At 40.9% G+C, this 18,892-nt stretch overlaps 1 pseudogene; it reads left to right on the top strand.

Annotated features, from left to right (window-relative positions):
* The first annotated feature begins 10,262 nt into the window (after positions 1-10,262).
* On the top strand, positions 10,263-18,329 carry LOC107971280 (RNA-binding motif protein, Y chromosome, family 1 member B-like; annotated as a pseudogene).
* Positions 18,330-18,892: the final 563 nt, after the last annotated feature.

Below are 18,892 nucleotides of genomic sequence, written 5' to 3'. Positions count from 1 at the left end.
CCAAATGCCCACTTGCAGATTCTACAAAAAGAAAGTTTCAGAACTGCTCAATCAAAAGAAAGGTTTAACTCTGTGAGATAAATGCACACATCAGAAACAAGTTTCTCAGATTGTTTCTGTCTAGATTTTGTGTGAAGATATTTCCTTTTCTACCATAGGCTGCAAAGCACTTGAAATGACCAATTGCCAGATCCTACAAAAAGAGTGTTTCCAAACAGCTCAATCAAAAGAAAGGTTCAACTCCATGAGATGAATGCAAACATCACAAAGGAATTTCTCAGAATTATTCTGTCTAGTTTATATGTGAAGATATTTCCTTTACCACCATAGGCCTCAAAGCGCTCCAAACGTCCAATTGTAGAATCTACAAAAAGAGAATTTCAAAACTGCTCAATCAAAAGAAAGGTTTATCTCTAGGAGATGAATGCATACATCTCAAAGAAGTTTCTCAGATTGCTTTTGTCAAGATTTTATGTGAAGATATTTCCTTTTCTACTGCAGGGCACAAAGCTCTCCAAATGTCCACTTGCAGATTCTACGAAAAGAGAGTCTCAAAAATGCTCAATCAAAAGAAACATTTAATGCTGTGGGATGAATGCACACATCACAAAGAAGTTTCTCAGATTGCTTCTGTTGAGATTTTATGTGAAGGTGTTTCCTTTTCTACCATCAGCCACAAAGCGCTCAAAATATTCACTTGCAGATTCTACAAAAAGAGGTTTTCCAAACTGCTCAGTCAAAGGAAGGTTCAACTCTGTGAGATGAACTCACACATCATGAAGAAGTTTCTCATAATTCTTCTGTCTAATTTTTATGTGAAGATATATCATTTTCTACCATAGTCCTCAACGCGCTCGAAATGTCCACTTGCAGATTCTAAAAAAAAAATATTTCAATACTGGTCCATCAAAAGAAAGGTTGAACTCTGGGAGATGAATGCACACATCACAAAGAAGTTTCTCAGATGTCTTTAGTCTAGTTTATATGTGAAGATATTTCCTTTTCCAACACAGGGCTCAAAGCGCTCCAAATGTCCACATGGAGATTCTGCAAAAAGAGAGTTTAAAAAACTACTCAATCAAAAGAAAAGTATAACTCTGTGAGATGAATGTACACATCACCAAGAAGTTTCTCAGATATCTTCTGTCTAGATTTCATGTGAAGATATTTCCTTTTTTACCATAGGCCGCAAAGCACTCAAAATGTCCACTTGCAGATTTCACAAAAAGAGTGTTTCCAAACTGCACAATCACAAGAAAGGTTCAACTCTGGGAGATGTATGCACACATCCAGATAAGTTTCTCAGAATGTTTCTGTCTAGTTTTTATATAAAGGTATTCCCTTTTCTACCATAGGCCACAAAGTGCTCCAAATGTCCACTTGCACGTTCTACAAAAAGAGTGTTTCCAAACTCCTCAATCAAAAGAAAGTTTCAATTCTGGGAGATGAATGCACACATCACAATGAAGTTTCTCAGATTTCCTCTGTCTAGATTTTATGTTAAGATATTTCCTTTTCTATGATAGGCCACAAAAAGCTTCAAATGTCCACCTGCAGATTCTACAAAAAGAGTGTTTCCAAACTGCTCAATCAAAAGAAATGCTCAACTCTGTGAGATGAACACACACATCGCAAAGTGGTTTCTCAGAATACTTCTGTCTAGTTTTTATGTGAAGGATTTCCTTTTCCACCATAGGCCTCAAAGAGCTCCAAATGTCCACTTGCAGATTAAACAAAAAGAGTATTTCAAAACTAGTACATCAAAAGAAATTTTCAACTCTGTGAGATGAATGCACACATCACAAAGAAGTTTCTCTGATTGCTTCTGTCTGTATTTTATGTGAAGATATCTCCTTTTTTACCACAGGCTGCAGAGTGCTCCAAATCCCAATTTGCAGATTCTACAAAAAAAAGTGTTTCCTAACTGCTCAATCAAAAGAAAGGTTCAACTATTTGAGATGCACGCACACATCACAAGTAAGTTTTGCAGAATTCTTCTGTCAAGTTTTAATCTGAAGATATTTCTTCTTCCACCATAAGCCTCAAAGCGCTTCAAATATCCACTTGCAGATTCTACAAAAAGAGCCTTTCAAAACTACACAATCAAAGGAAAGTTTTAACTCTGTGAGATGAATGCACACATCAAAAAGAAATTTTTCATATTGCTTTGGTCTAGATTTCATGTGAAGTTATTTCCTTTCCACTCTAGGGGTCAAAGCCTTCCAAAAGTCCACTCGCAAATTCTGCAAAAAGAGAATGTCAAAAGTGCCCAATCCAAAGAAAGGGTTAACTCTGGGAGATGAATTCACACATCCCACAGAAGTTTCTCAGATTGCTTCTGTCTAGATTTTATGTGAAGATATTTCCTTTCTACCATAGGCCGCATAACGCTCCAAATGTCCACTTGCAGATTCTACAAAAAGACTGTTTCCAAACTGCTCAACCAAAAGAAAAGTTCAGCTGTTTGAGATGAATGCACACGTCACAAAAAAGTTCCTCAGAATTCTTCTGTCTTTTTTGTGTGTGTGAAGATATTTTCTTTTCCACCATAAGCCTCAAGGCACTCGAAATGTCCACTTGCAGATTCTACAAAACGCATATTTCAAAACTGGTCCTTCAAAAGAAAGGTTCAACTCTGTGAGATGAATGCACACATCACAAAGAAGTTTATCAGAATGCTTCTGTCTAGATTTTATGTGAAGATATTTCCTTCTCTACCATAGGCTGCAAAGCACTCCAAATGCCCACTTGCAGATTCTATGAAAAGAGTGTTTCCAAACTGCTCACACAAAAGAAACGTTAAACTCTGTGAGATGAATGCACACATCTCAAAGATGTTTCCCAGAATTATTCTGTCTAGTATTTATCCGAAGATATTTCCTTTTCCACCATAGGCTTCAATTCGCTCCAATTGTCCACTTACGGATTCTTCAAAAAGAGAGTTTCAAAACTACTCAATCAAAACAAAGGTTTAAATTTGTGAGATCACTGCACACATCACAAAGAAGTTTATCAGAATGCTTCTGTCTAGATTTTATGTGAAGATATTTCCTTTTCTAACATAGACCGCAAAGCGCTCCAAATGTCCACTTGCAGATTCTCCAAAAAGAGTGTTTCCAAACTGCTCAATCAAAAGAAAGGTTCATCTCTCTGGGATGAATGCACACATCACAAATAAATTTCTCAGAAAGCTTCCATCTAGTTTTTACATGCAGATATTTCCTTTTCCACCATAGGCATCAAAGCTCCGCGAATGTCCACTTGCAGATTCTGAAAAAGAGAGCTCAAAAACTGCTGAGCCAAAAGAAAAGTTCAACTCTGTGAGAAGAATGCACACATCACAAAGAAGTTTCTCAGATTACTTCTGTCTAGATTTTATGTGAAGATGTTTCCTTTTATATCATAGACTGTATAGCGCTCTAAATATTCACTTGCACATTCTACACAAAGAGTGTTTCCAAACTGCTCAATCAAAAGAAAGCTTCAACTCTGTGAAATGAACCCACTCATCACTAAGAAGTTTCTCAGAATTCTTCTGTCTAGTTTTTATGTGAAGATATTTCCTTTTCCACCGTAGGCCTCAAGATGCTCAAAATGTCCACTTGCAGATTCTACAAAAAGTGTATTTCAAAACTCTTCCTTCAAAAGAAAAGTTCAACTTTGGGAGATGAATGTACACATCACAAAGAAGTTTCTCAGATTGCTTCTGTGTAGGTTTTATGTTAAGATATTTCCTTTTCTACCATAGGCCACCAAGCGCTCCAAATATCCACTTGCAGATTCTACAAAAAGAGTGTTTCCAAACTGCTCAATCAAAAGAATGACTGAACTCTGTGAGATGAATGCACACATCACAAAGAAGTTTCTCAGAATTCTTCTGTCTAGTTTTTATGTGAAGATATTTCCTTTTCCACCATAGGCCTGAAAGAGCTCCAAATATCCACTTGCAGATTCAACAAAAAGAGTATTTCAAAACTGGTCCATCAAAAGAAAGTTTCAAATCTGTGAGATGAATGCACACATCACAAAGAAGTTTCTCAGGTTGCTTCTATCTAGAATTTATGTGAAGATATTTCCTTTTCTACCATAGTCTGCAAAGTGCTCCAAATCTCCATTTGCAGATTATACAAGAAGAGTGTTTCCAAACTGCTCAATCAAAAGAAAAGTTCAACTCTGTGAGATGAACACACGCATCACAAATAAGTTTCTCAGAATTCTTCTGTCTGGTTTTAATCTGAAGATATTTCCTCTTCCACCACAGGCCTCAAAGTGCTCCAAGTGTCCACTTTCAGATTCTACAAAAAGAGAGTTTTAAAACTGCACCATCAAAGGAAAGGTTTAACTCTCTGAGATGAATGCAGACAACAAAAAGAAGTTTCTCAGATTGCTTCTGTCTAGATTTCATGTGAAGATATTTCCTTTTCTACCATAGGCTGCAAAGCGCTCCAAATGTCCACTTGCAGATTCTACAAAAAGAGTTTTTCCAAACTGCTCAATCAAAAGAAAAAGTTAACTCTGTGAGATGAACGCACACATGACAAAGAAGATTCTCAGAATTCTTCTGTCTAGTTTCTACGTGAAGGTATTTCCTTTTCCACCTTAGGCCTCAAAGCTCTCCAAATGTCCACTTGCAGATTCTAGAAAAAGAGAGGTTCAAAACTGCTCAATCAAAAGAAAGTTTCAACTCTGTAAAATGAACCCACTCTTCACTAAGAAGTTTCTCAGAATTCTTATATCTAGTTTTTATGTGAAGATATTTCCTTTTCCACCATAGGCATCAAAGCACTCCAAATGTCCACTTGCAGATTCTACAAAAAGAGAGTTTCAAAACTGCTCAATCAAAAGAAAGGTTTAACTCTGTGAGATGAATGCACACATCACAAAGAAGTTTCTCAGATTGCTTCCATGTAGATTTTATGTTAAGACATTTCCTTTTCTACCACAGGCCACCAAGCGCTCCAAATATCCACTTGCAGATTCTACAAAAAGAGTGCTTCCAAACTCCTCAATCAAAGAAAAGACTGAACTCTGTGAGATGAATGCATGCATCACAAAGAAGGTTCTCAGAATTCTTCTGTCTAGTTTTTATGTGAAGATATTTCCTTTTCCACCTTAGGCATTTAAGAGCTCCAAATGTCCACTTGCAGATTCAACAAAAAGAGTATTTCAAAACTGGCCCATCAAAAGAAAGTTTCATCTCTGTCAGGTGAATGCATACATCACAAAGAAGTTTCTCAGATTGCTTCTATCTAGATTTTATGTGAAGATATCTCCTTTTCTACCATAGGTCACAAAGCGCTCCAAATCTCCATTTGCAGATTATACAAAAAGAGTGTTTCCAAACTGCTCTATCAAAAGAAAGGTTCAACTCTGTGAGATGAACGCATGCATCACAAATCAGTTTCTCAGAATTCTTCTGTCTGGTTTTAATCTGAAGATATATCCTCTTTCACCATAGGCCTCAAAGTGCTCCAAATGTCCACTTTCAGATTCTACCTGGCATGGGTGTGCAGAGTCCCCTTCCTCCAGGGACTTTCCCAGGGAAAAATGCCCTTCAACTTTGTGCTGTGTGTGAAGGGTCCTTGGCGCCGCGATTCTCTCTTGTGAGTGCTGTGCTTGGCTCCCCATCCCTATCAACTGCTCCCAGGGCTCTGACAGCAATCTGCCCTCCTATCTGCAGGAACCTGGCCTCAGCTCCCACCCTGTCCCCCATCCCCTGCCTCCTGGCTGACCACATGTGCCTCCCTCCTGGCTCCTCCCCCCACCCATCCCGCACAAACCCCCAAGCCTGATGCCCAACGCCTGCTGCCAGCCATCCCAAATGGGCTGCTGCAAGGATATGGCTCTGGCCCAGAAGCCGGAGATGCCCTGTGGCCTGAGGCATTCATGGAGCCCAGCTCCAAGTGAAGACCTCCAGTGAGCTCATTGACGGCCTGGGCGTGCTGCCTCCAGGGGCAGGCTGTGACCACTGGTCCTCCTTCTGCCACTTCACATCGGTCTCCTCCTCAACCACCACCTCCACCTCAGCCATTAGGTCTTCCACCATAAGCACCTTCTCGTTTTCCAAGGCCGCCTCCTTGATCTGTACCCCGGCCGTCCTCTCCAGCAGAGCCTCCAGCCTGAACATGGTGCCCTCCTGGGTGCTCTGACAGACCCCGGCCTGCGCAGCCCAGCGCATCCCCAGCACCCCTAGGCTCTGGGGGCTGCTCCACAGGAGGGCTGCTCCAGAAGAGGCCTGCTCCCTGAAAGTCCCGTGGGCCTCACCCTGCTGAGAACCTAGTACCACACCTACATGGACCCAGGTTTCCTGAAGGGCCCCGCTGGGCCCGCAGATAGCCACTCTCGCCATGGGGCTCAGGTCCCCACCAGGGTCAACTGCGCACAGGAGTTCAGGATCCAGAGGCCCAGGTCCTGGGCTTTCAGAGCCCCGCCAGCAGGCACTGCAGACATTGCTGCACGTGCGGGAGCCTCTGGGTCGGCAAGGCAGTGCACAAGAGCAGGCACGCAGGCTGTCGGTAGCCAACCCTGGTGGCTGGCCTCCAGTGTGCCCGGGACATAGGACGCAAAGCCTTTTAGAATGCTCCTGGGAGTAAAGCATTCTCAAGGAGGAAGCATAGTACTCGGAGCCTGTATTTGCCTAGACCTGCAAGAGTTCTTGCCAGGGTTCCGACCTCTGGAGCAGACGAATTCCACCTCAGCACAACCAGGCGACTTTCCTCCCAAGAGCTGGCCCTGACCCACTTACCCCAGGCCACCCCCGCCACCCTCGCCTCAGCAGCTAGAGAGAGTTCTCCTCTGGATCTGCAATATTCTGTACCACCTACCTGGCCAGCCTAATGCAGTGAGATGTTTTCATGTGTTCCCTGTGGGTCAATAGCTTGCCATACTCAGGATATCAGTTAGGGCACTGGGCTTCCATGCCCACAATGCCAAACGCCATGCAGCCCACTTGTGCCTGCACCTAGCGCTACCTGGCACAAGCTGCGAGGGCTTCTCAGAGGAGGCTTACCCCGGGGGGCTGGTGATGCCGGTCAGCCTGGGGAGGTGCCACCCAGGGAGACGCCCACCACCGTCGCACTGATTGGTCTTGCCTTGCCGGGAAGTGGGCAGTAGTGGCGCGGCTCCCAGCGCCCTTTGCGTGCAGTTCGTTAGGGGGCTCCTGGAAGCCCGGGGCATGCGCCCTGAGGGCCTACCCGCCCACAGGCTCCAGTAAGCACAGCAGCAGGGTGCCTGTGGTGTGGGTCCGGTGGCACAGGCTGTGGTCTGTGAGAGTCCCAAAGAGAGCACCATTTTCAGGATAGAGTCTCTGCAGGAGGAGGCATCCGGGGCTCAGAGCAAGGCGGCGGCCTTCGGGGAGGAGGTGGTGCTAGTGCTGGATGACATAATGGTGGAGGTGGAGGTGGACGTGGAGGTGGAGGTGGAGGTGGAGGTGGAGGTGGAGGTGGAGGTGGAGGTGGAGGCCCAGGAGGAGGCCCTCGTGGAGCGGTAGGAGGAGGCCCAGCGGGCACAGCCTGGCCCTGGGCCCATGACCCTAGAGTCTGCACTGGAGGAGCTGCTGGCCATTCAGGTGGAGCTGGAGCCAGTTAATGCCTGAGCCAGGAAGGCCTTTTCTCAGCAGTGGGAAAAGCTGGAGAGGAGGCGCAAGCCGCACCTGTACTGCACAGGCGCCATCATCCAGAACATCCCTGGCTTCTGGGCCAATGTTGCAACCTTTTCAGTATTTCTTCTGTCTTTCTAGTTGAGAGGTGCTCTTGGGGAAGTGTAAGTAACTGATGGGCAGCTCGGCGTCGATGTGATTATTTGGGGAACAACAGTGAGTTGCCGTGGACAAATGTGGCTGTAGTAAACTGGAGCAGGCGTGGGTATTATTTTCCTGCATGCGGCAGAGAAACCCTTCGTGATGCCAAGCAGCAGACGTTTGGGGCATCTTTTTGGAGAGCAGAAGCGAGTTCTCACCAGAATAGGTTTTTCTGTGAATCAAGCTATTGTTAAGGGAGTGTGATTGCTGCCCCTTGCCAGTCTGATCTGGGAATGGGCGTCTTTGGTTATAAGCATATTCTGCCACTCCTCAGACACCAGCGACTCTTCGCAAGTCACCCCTCCGCGTGTCAGTGCAGTCAGCCTCAGAATTATACGCACTCCATGAACCCAAGAGGCCTTAATTCAGGGGGAGGTAGAGGAGAAAGGGAGGTTATACATGGAAGCAGATCTTAGAAATTCCTTACCCAAGCCTCTGGGTGCTCTAGGCCTTCTTCCCTCTTGCTTCTAACTTTTCCTTCCATTGCATCTAAAGGCTCTTTGACCTAAAGCAGATGGCAAACCACCCCCTGATATCAGCCCTGATCAGTGACCAAGATGAAGACATGCTGAGCTACGTGATCAACTTGGAGGTGAGGCTGGGAAGACTGAGGCTAGAGGGTTTAGTGGGGGAGGGTAAGGGAAATAATTCATTCCTGTAAGCAACAGTGGGCACCTTACCCAAAAAGATGTTTAAGCTTTCTCCACCTTGTCCTGACAGGTGAAAGAAGTGAAACATCCCATTCATCTCTGCAAGATCATGTTGTTATTTTGGAGTAACCCCTACTTACAGAATAAAATGGTGACCAAGGAATATCTTGGGAATGTCACAGGTGACAGGTGGCTCCCAGGATGGGTAGTGGAAGGAAGATGATGGGTGATCCCATCACAAATTGCCAATGTGATCCAGCCCTCTTCACACAAAATCCTCTCTCTGTAGAATACAGGGCTTCTCATTCCACTCCAATTCAGTAGTATCCAGATTATGAAGTTGAGGCTTATTGACCCAGACACCACAATAGCAGCCTTAACTTCTTCAACTGGTTTTCTGACCACAACTTCACAGGACCTTATAGGATTGCTGAGGTGCATCCTCACCGGGAAACATCATCAGGAATAACCTGGTGTGTTCCCAGCTGCTTAGGTCACCAGTCTGAGCCCTGATGAGGCCTTTCCCGATTGATTCCCCTGACAGATCCTATGTAAGGACCTGTGGCACAATCCCCTGCAATACTACAAGAGGATGAAGCCACCTGAAGAAGGAACAGAGATTTCAGGTAAGCCATTCAGTTGGAACTGGAGCTGTTTGATGCCCACTATGAGGGGGTTGACACCCCTCACTATTCAGGGAGCCTGGACTCTCATTTCAGAAATGTAGAAATTGAGGCTTATTTCATAAATGTGGAAATTCCTTGAGAGGAAGACAGAGAGGGACAGAATCCAGGACATTCAGGGCATTGAGCTGAAAAAGGCACTTTAGAGACTACACTGCATAGCAGGTTATAACTGTGGAGTCTTAAGCCCAGAGAAGTATAGTGCATGTCCAGATTCACTGAGAGGTAAAGCTGAATCATTAACTTTAATTTGTGGCACTTGATTCCATGGCTGTCAGCCCCACTGGCAGTCATCCTATCAACCCCTTAATATTTAACTCCCTGAATGTGCCTCTTTGTCATCCTTGCCACAAACCACACAAGACTGTTTAGATTGATGGATTTTCTTAAGCTATTGCCTGATGATTCGGTGTGCTTTTTGTGAACAATGCATCTTGTTAGCTGACTCCCATCACAGAGTATACTGGGAATGGAGCAGGTATTGCAGAGAACAGTTTGTAACACATGGTAGGACGAAGTTTAAGAGATCAAAAATGGGAAAGGGGTAGTCTTTACTCAGCAGGACCTAAAATTAAAACATTTTAAATATGGCTCAGAGGAAATGCATTTTGACATGCGTTTGTGTTTCTCTAGGGGACTTCTGGATTTTGAGATGAATATGATGGAGCATCAGCCTTTACCTAAAACAGCAGAACCCCTACAAAGTTACTACAGTATGCAGGATGTCAGTACTCAGTATGGTCTTATGCACACGAACTAAAGGAAAAACAGATCCAGGCACAAAAAAACGCAGACAGGAAGAGGGGGTAAACTTGGATTGTATGGAATGAAAAATAAACACTATTAAGGATATGTGACTCTGTGTGTTTCTGTGTGTGTGTGTGTGTGTGTGTGTGTGTGTGTGTGTGTGTCTGTGTGTGTGGGTATGTTCATCCCGGATTCATGTGTCATAATGAATTGATCAATCCATATGTTTTAGTCTTTTCATGGAAATGACCAGTCTGTGTTGGAGCTAGGCCTCTAAAGTTGTAGAGTGAATGGGTGTAGAATGTTTGGGGATTCTTCCTACAATACAGAGTTGGGGAGCTACATTAAAGAAAAGACAGTTTACCTGGAGGCTTACTTCACCCTATGGAAGCAGAGGTAGTTCATCGAAAGGGGTTACTGGCCACTAAGATATCCAGGACCCAGTTTGCTGGGATAAGGTAACTCCAAAATCCTTCATTTTGGGTATCATCAAACACATTAAGATAGCACAGGATGATGGAAATCTTAAAGTTCACTTCCATGTTGAAATCACATGTTCTGCTTTTAAAGGTGAATGCATAATCCTTTTCTGGAACAATCAGCCTCTCAGGACCAGGGGTACCATCAATGTGGGAAGAAATGGGCATGTAAGGTATCTGGAGGGACTATTGGAAAGGTTACAGAGGCATGTGGGAAGGCATTCAGGGTACGCCTTATTTTTTTTTTTTTCTGGCATAGGTGACTATGGGAAAACACAAACATGCAAAAGTGAGGGGAAGGTTGGTGGATTTGTGTAATAGAAGATTGCCAGAGGATCCATGCATGGACTTTGTGTCAGTTGATGGTCCAGGATACAGACACTGTTGTTGATGTTTACATCTTTATTTGGGTTAAGCTTTTCTCCAAGATTCTTGTTAGATGAAGAGCCAATATTGTATGTAGCTAACACCATTACAAGGCACTTTGTGCTCATGCAAACTCTAGTGAGGCTCTATACTCCCCAGTGATGGGCACTGCAGATTGTTCCTGGAGCCCAGGGCCCTTTTATTTTCTGTGGCCTTTTCAGCATGCTTTGCATAAGCTTAATAATGTAAAGAGAATGTAATTGCAGAGCATGTCTTACAAGCCTCACACAGGAGAACAAAACATAACAGCATTCATTCTCGAGTGGGTGGCTGCTTCCCAGGAACATCTGTGTCTATGCACAGGACAAGGGATGGCCTCTGTCATGGATGGAGGAGGAGGATTTCAGAGTTGGGTGCAGAACTTTCTTCCCCATTCCCAGATAAAACAGTTACAACATGAGCATCCTTGTCAAAGACACACTAATAGAGTGCTAACATTCCTGTCCTGTATGAACTGTGGTCAGCCCAGCTTCTGTAAGAAGAGCTATATTGTTTCAGGAAAGAGGGTTTGACAGTCAGAAGTCCATGAATCTATTGTGCTGCCTTCAGTATGCATTCCACACCTTCTGCTCGGTATCAGCAGATGAGCTTTGAAAATCTATAGCTCAGTTTTGCCCCTGCTCTCATGCAGACAGCTGAGGCTCTGGAGCAGGAGTTTTGACCTCTTCTGACTACTGTCCCCATGACCCACAAACACATGAGAAACAGGTTTTCTCAACAAATTATTCCTGAAAAGAGTGGGAACTCTTTGGCCCCCTCAAGCTGCCCTCTATTTTACTGTGTGCTGGTCGAAGGGCACTATGGTCCATTACAGTAACCCTATAGTGGGAGTGGGGCAGTAGATTGGTGTGCGCACTCAGGGCAACTCAGATTGGGAAATGTCTGGGGACTTGCTTATAGTCAGGTAGTCTGAAAAGGTCTTGCACCAAATTTAATGCATAGGAAAATGTTGAGGAAATGGTCTTGCAATGATTTTTCTAGGAGGTAAATAGATAAGGAAAAGACTGTAAGTAGATGCCAGGGCTAGTTTTTGAGCTAGCCTGTTTTAAAGTTGTGGTAGGGGAAGAGCTTTTCCCAAGGCAGGCAGCAAACTAGAAACTGTCTACAATGATGGGCTTGCCATGAGCTGGTGGCTGAGCCATATTGGCCACCCAACCGAGTGAACGCTGCTGACTGGGCTTCTTCCTCATATCCTACATGCAGTTCAGTCTAGTGATTTGACATGTGCTCCATTGTTTAGGCATTATCAGAGATCGTGCTGAATTATACAGTCAGTCTAATGCTGCTTCCACTGAATATCCGTTCACATGGGCCACAGATGCTAAGGTCTCTGACAAATTTGCATTCTGCCTCAGTAACTCTGAAACACCTCTGTTATTTCTAGCATCAGGGTCTTGGAGTTTTTTCATGTTTAAACTGCCAAGTGTTTGTATATCTGTATGGGTTTGGATCTTTCCTCTGACTCCACCTATGTCTCTGTCTGTCAGACATGTTTCCACACTGCCTGTATTAATTTGTACACACCTATCTCTACAACCATGACAGACTTTCTATCTGTGTCTTTGGACATCTATCACTCTCTCTCCCTTCCTTTGTTCTTTTCCTTCCCTTACACCCCTCCTTTATTCCTTCCCTTTCTTACCCACTCCCCTCTCTCCATCTGTATCAACTATCTTCCTATCCTCTTCTGAATTTGCTTTGTAATTCTGAATCTGTGGGCAGTGGCATCAGATTATTGTTTTCATGTCTGGATGAAATTCCTCTTATAAAGAATCTCAGCTGAAGGAGATGACTTCTTTTTTGAGCCATAATGAACCATTTATTTCAGGCCTATCTAGGAATGACAGTGTTAAAAAAAAAAAAAAGAATAACTGGGCATTACAGTAAAGCCAAAATTCAGATGGATCCCAGTCGTCCCACTCAGTATATCCGAAAGGTGGAAAAGTGAAAAAGTGGGTTATGCCTATGGTCTCTAAAGTGGAAAGAGAACTTTCAAGGCATTGTGTAAAATCATTTTCCAGGAGGCAGCTGTAGTTCATAGTTACATGTGGTGTAAACACAAGCGCAATGGTGAAACAGAGAAAATGTACTTCTCCCTACATTTTTATTTTGTATTATCCTTTTAACAAACATCGTGTATACAGAATTTCTTCATGAAGTCATAAATTATTGTTTAATGAACTTATATCTGAGTTCTTCATTGTGCCAAACAATGTCAAAGAATCATGAATGACTATGAACTGCTATAGATAAGTGATGTGAAATAAGATGAGAACATATAGAAAGGGCAGATCATAGACTGAGAACCTCACCAAGAGGTTCAGGTGAGCTGAATCTATGTCAGGGATTCAGAAAAAGACACTTGTTATTAAGGGCTTTGAGGCCAAAGGAAGTACTCTTTGTACATTCCTGTCTTTTAACTCATTTGAGGAGTTAGGTGTATTACTATTTACAGTGTTCTCTCTGCCCGTTCTTATCGTTCTCCCCAACTGGGGCTGTTATTTGAAAGCTGGTTTCTTTCATTGGGTCACATAGGCTCTAATGATGTTTTGTTTATTTTTATTATCTTCACACTACATAGTTTTAATTTACCTAATTTGACTCTTTTTTGTTGTTTTGTTTTCTGAGAATGGGTCTTACTCTGGATCCTAGGTTAGAGAACAAAACCATGATCTCAGCCCACTGCAGCCTGGACACCCCACACTCATGTGATCCTCTCAACTCAGACTCTCACATAGCTGACACTAGAGATGCATGCCACCCCTCCCAGCTACATATTAATTAATTAATTAGTTACTTTTTAGACTGGGCCCATGTTGCCCCAGGCTGGTCTAGAACTCTTGAGTGCAGGCAGTCCTCCCACCTCACCCTCTTAAAGTGCTGGGATTACATGTGTGACCCGGGGCCCCAAAATGGCTTTGAGATTTTTTCTTTTTTCTTCTGCCTCCTCATGTCTTCTTTTGAAATATGCAGTGAAGGTTTCAATTCATGGACTATAGTCTCCAGGCCTGTAATTTCTATATTTCAATTGATTATCTACATTGGGATATATATATATATTATATATATGTATACATATATTATATATATACATATATTATATATGTATACATATATATTTTATATATGTATATATGTATACATATATTTTATATATAATATATATACATATATATTATATATACGTATATATTATATATGTATATATATTATATATATAATGTATATATTATATATATACATATATATTATATATATACATATATACACACACACATATGTATATATATGGGCACTTCTTTATAAGAAAATACTTCACAGACATTTATTCTCTTAAGGCATTTTAAAAATTGTATTTTTTTATTTTTACTATTTTTTATTATTACACTTTATGTTCTAGGGTACATGTGCACAACGTGCAGGTTTGTCACATATGCATACATGTGCCATGTTGGTGTGCTGCACCTATTAACTCATCATTTACATTAGGTATATCTCCTAAGGCAATCCCTCTCCCCTCCCCCCACCCCACAACAGGTCCCAGTGTGTGATGTTCCCCACCCTGTGTCCAAGTGTTCTCATTGTTCAATTCCCACCTATGAGTGAGAACATGTGGTGTTTGGTTTTCTATCCTTGCAATAGTTTGCTCAGGATGATGGTTTCTAGCTTCATCCATGTCCCTACAAAGGACATGAACTTATCCTTTTTTATGGCTGCATAGTATTCTGTTGTGTATATGTGCCACATTTTCTTAATCCAGTCTATCACTGATGGACATTTGGGTTGATTCCAAGTCTGTGCTATTGTGAATAGTGCTGCAATAAACGTACGTGTGCTTGTGTCTTTATAGCAGCATGATTTATAATCCTTTGGGTATATGCCTAGTAATGGGATGGCTGGGTCAAATGGTATTTCTAGTTCTAGATCCTTGAGGAGTTGCCACACTGTCTTCCACAATATTTGAACTAGTTTACAGTCCCACCAGCAGTGCAAAAGCATCCTGTTTCTCCATATCCTCTCCAGCACGTGTTCTTTCCTGATTTTTTAATGATCACCATTCCAACTGGTGTGAGATGGTGTCTCATTGTGGTTTTGATTTGCATTTCTCTGATGGCCAGTGATGATGAGCACTTTTTCATGTGCCTGTTGGCTGCATAAATGTCTTCTTTTGAGAAGTGTCTGTTCATATCCTTTGTCCACTTTTTGATGGGGTTGTTTGATTTTTTCTTGTAAATTTGTTTAAGTTCTTTGTAGACTTTGGATATTACCCCTTTGTCAGATGGGTATATTGTAAAAATTTTCTCCCATTCTGTAGTTTTCCTATTCTCTCTGACGGTGGTTTCTTTTGCTGTACAGAAGCTCTTTAGTTTAATTAGATACCATTTTATTTCTTAAATTTTTTTATGAAATGATACATATTTATAACTCAAAAGTTGATGTTCAAAAACTCATATACATTAGGCATTAGATATATGCAGCTAATAGCACAGATATGACCTCACATATTTGTCATTTTTGTGGTGATAAAACTTGACATACATTGTCTTAGGATTCTTTAGAGAAAGAATATGTTAATCACTAGTTATAGTCAGCATGCTGTAGAAAAGGTTTTTAAGCATTCCTCCTTTCTAACTAGAAATATGTGTTCTTGATCCAACATCTCCTCAGTGCACCCTCTCCATTAAACACCACCCCAACCATTGGAGTCACTACCTCTGTGAGGTCCATTTTTTAGATTTTTTATAGGAATGAGGTCATGTGCTATTTGCCTTTCTGATACCTGGCTTGTGTCACTTAACAAAGTGGCATGTACACATTCAGCAGATTCAGATGTATTGTCACAACTGGCAGGATTTCCTTCTTTGTTATTGCAGCGGATTTTTCCATTTTACATATATGCCCCATTTTTTTTGTCCACTCTTCAACTGAGTTTCTATTTTGAAATAGCAACAATGTTGTAATCTCCCCTTTAATAGAATTGCTTATTGCAATAAAAGAAATCTTGGTCATCATTAGAATATCTTCTCTAGTACATTTTAATTTGTCAACATTTAAAATAAAGCCAACCACTTAGAGATAAAGGAGAACTTTTATGTAAAAATTTAGCATGGAGTTGTTCAAAGGTGGCAGTGTTTGTGTGTGAGATGAAGTAAACAAGGGAAAATTTACCTTCTTCAGCTGAGAAAGGACAATGTACATAAACTTTAAAATCAGTGAAGAATTTTATTGTTTTACCTTTGTCCATGTGCCATTAGTAGTAATCAGTAATTCATATGAAAAGGAAAATAATAACTAAGGAAAAAGGAAAATAATAACTAAGTAGTTATTAACCATTACAAATGAACTTTTACCTATGAATTAATGTTTGGCTTCAGCTTCCTTAGAAGAACTGGCCTTGCAGGAGCCATGAGATTATCCAAAGCCATAAGAAATATTCACAGTATCATGACTGTCTAGCAATTTAAGGAATGAGGAATGGGGACATAGAAGAAATAATTTTAAAAAGTTGCTTGAGAGAAGAGAAAATAGTGTTTCAGAAAATAGTGTTCTTTTCATAATGTTCCATCATTTTTAATATTAAAGGTCCCATATCATATGGAAGAGAGAATTATGGAGGTCCTCCACGCAGAAAGCCAATCTCTTCCTGGCAAATAACCATATGTCACCAAGAGATGACGGTTATGCAACTAAGGATAGGTAAAGGAAAATTTTTAAAAAACAGTTGATTGTTTTTGTGGTGATGAAATTCACATAACAAAATTAAACATTATAAGGTAAACAGTTAAGTGGCATTTAATACATTCTGTGTCACACACCAACTACCTCCATCGAGTTCCAAAACATTTTCATCACTCCAAGATAAACCTCCAACTACCAGTTAAGCAGTGCCTTCCATTTTTTCCCTTTCCTCAGCTGCTAGCAAACACCAATCTGTGTTCTAATTCTGAACCCCTGGTTGGGGGCATTTAATGTTAATGGGCTCAAACACTACACACTTTTCACATCTGTGATGTCCTGAAGGTTCATTTACATCACAGCACTTTACTCCTTCCATAAGCTGTTAACCCATTATTTTATTTGTGTTGTTTCCATGGCAGTATTTCTATGCACTAATATTTGTTTGAGTATGCTTATTCAATTCTGGGTGTATGTGAGCGGAATTGCTTGGTCCTGTGATAATTATGTTTGTTTTCTTGAGGAACCACCACATTTCTCCATAGTAGCTGCATCATTTTCCGTTCCAACTAGCATTGTATCAGGGTTTCAATTTATTTACATCCTCTCAAACACTTGTTATTTCCTGCTTTTTAAAATTTATTGCCATTCCAGTGTGTGTGTGAAGTATGGTATCTCATTTGGGATTTGAAATGCGTTTTCTGTATGACTGATTATGAGTATCTGTTCCATGTGCTTTTCAGGTGTCTATTTTATAAGGAGAAATATCTATTTAGATGTTTGGCCTTTTAATTTTGTTTAAGTTGTAAGTTAGTTATGTTTTGGATACTAGAAGTTGAAAATTTAAAATTTGTTTAGCTTAAACTTATGCACACAGAAATCATCCAAGTTCCCCAGAAACCAGGGATTATGCTCCATGACCTAGAGACTATGCATACCATGATTATGGTCATTCTATTCAGGTTGAACATTCCTCTAGAGAATATAGGTACCATAAGGTTTTCCAGATTTGTCAAATAGATTTCTTAAATTGTTTATTCTGGCATTAAGAAAACTTTTTTTTTCCAATTTAGTGATCAGGATGGCTATGGTGAGGCCCGTGGTAGAGATCATTCTGAACATCCAAGTGGAAGTTCTTACAGAGATACAATTCAGAGATATGATGAGGGTCCAGGATGGATTCATAAATTATAGAATTATATTTATTAGATCAGATCATTATTTTAATGAACTTCTAAGGAAAAATATAAAGGACAAATATAACATGTTTAAATATTGAATATTGTTAAGAGTATAAAGCATATTAAATGATATGAAGGTGAGAACTTCACTTTGTGTTCAGAAAATGTGACTCAACGTTTACTTTCGGATTAAATTTGTTAAGCTTCAAAATACTACTCTTACACTTCTTTTAAATAAACCTTCTGACTATTGCAGGCATAATTAATATCCTGCAACAAAGGCAGAGGAAAACAGATATTTCCAAATAGTACTTTAACTAATTCATGTTTTAGTGGTAGCAGTAAAAATGTTTGGATGTAGTCCAACATTATTTTATCAACCCTGCAGGGAACTCTCATGGTGCACCACCTGCACAAGGGCCTCGGATGTCTTATGGTGGAAGAAGCCGCCATTATTATAACAATACACAAGATAGATATAGCAGAAGTCGGAGAGTTACTCAAGACACTGCGGTGATTTTTATTCCTGTTTTCATGAGCACGTTGGCAGAAAAGATCAAAGGAATCTAATTTCTCTGGATAGAGTGCACCCTGCTCCCCGTGAAGCATATGGTAGCTCAAGTTATGTGGCATCTACAGGAGATGGTAAGAGAAGCTGATCTGAAAAAGGAGACTGAAGTAAATATTAAAGCAAGTATTCAAAATAATAGTTATTGCATACCAAACCTTCTTTGCAAATCGAAAATTGAAATGTTATTTATTCATTGTTACCTGCATACCACTCAAAGCAACATGTTGGTTTTGTGGAGAGACATAGATACTTACTCCATAATTTTTCTGAGATATTCAGAGGAAAAGGAATTTTTTTCAAAGTAATTTCATACTTGTTAATGCTATTTGAAAACTCTTTGTTTAGATGTAATATCTGCATTAAATTTTTCACAAAGAAATTTTACATGTAATGCAAAATGCCTGATGTTACTGCTTAGCTACACATGCTTAAAAGCAAATTCAATAGGAGAGAAAATTGTGTTGTTTTTGAACATTTTCCTTTGTTTCTTTGAACATAAGTAGATACAAGATCAAGCATATGTTATGTCTCCCTTGCAAGCTGCATAAGTTTTCTAATTAGGCTGTGTTTCTCTTTAAAAAATTACAAGCTTAAAATGTTTGAGAAATCTTCAGAAACACTACACAACTGTCTGCCTCACCATATAACATTTATCTTTTAGAGGAATATTACAGGTCAAAG

Source organism: Pan troglodytes, chromosome Y (assembly GCF_028858775.2).
Source record: "Pan troglodytes isolate AG18354 chromosome Y, NHGRI_mPanTro3-v2.0_pri, whole genome shotgun sequence".
In the NCBI taxonomy this organism is placed as follows: Eukaryota; Metazoa; Chordata; class Mammalia; order Primates; family Hominidae; genus Pan; species Pan troglodytes.
Note: the sequence above shows the minus strand (reverse complement) of the source record. Positions and strands in the feature narration are given on the sequence as shown.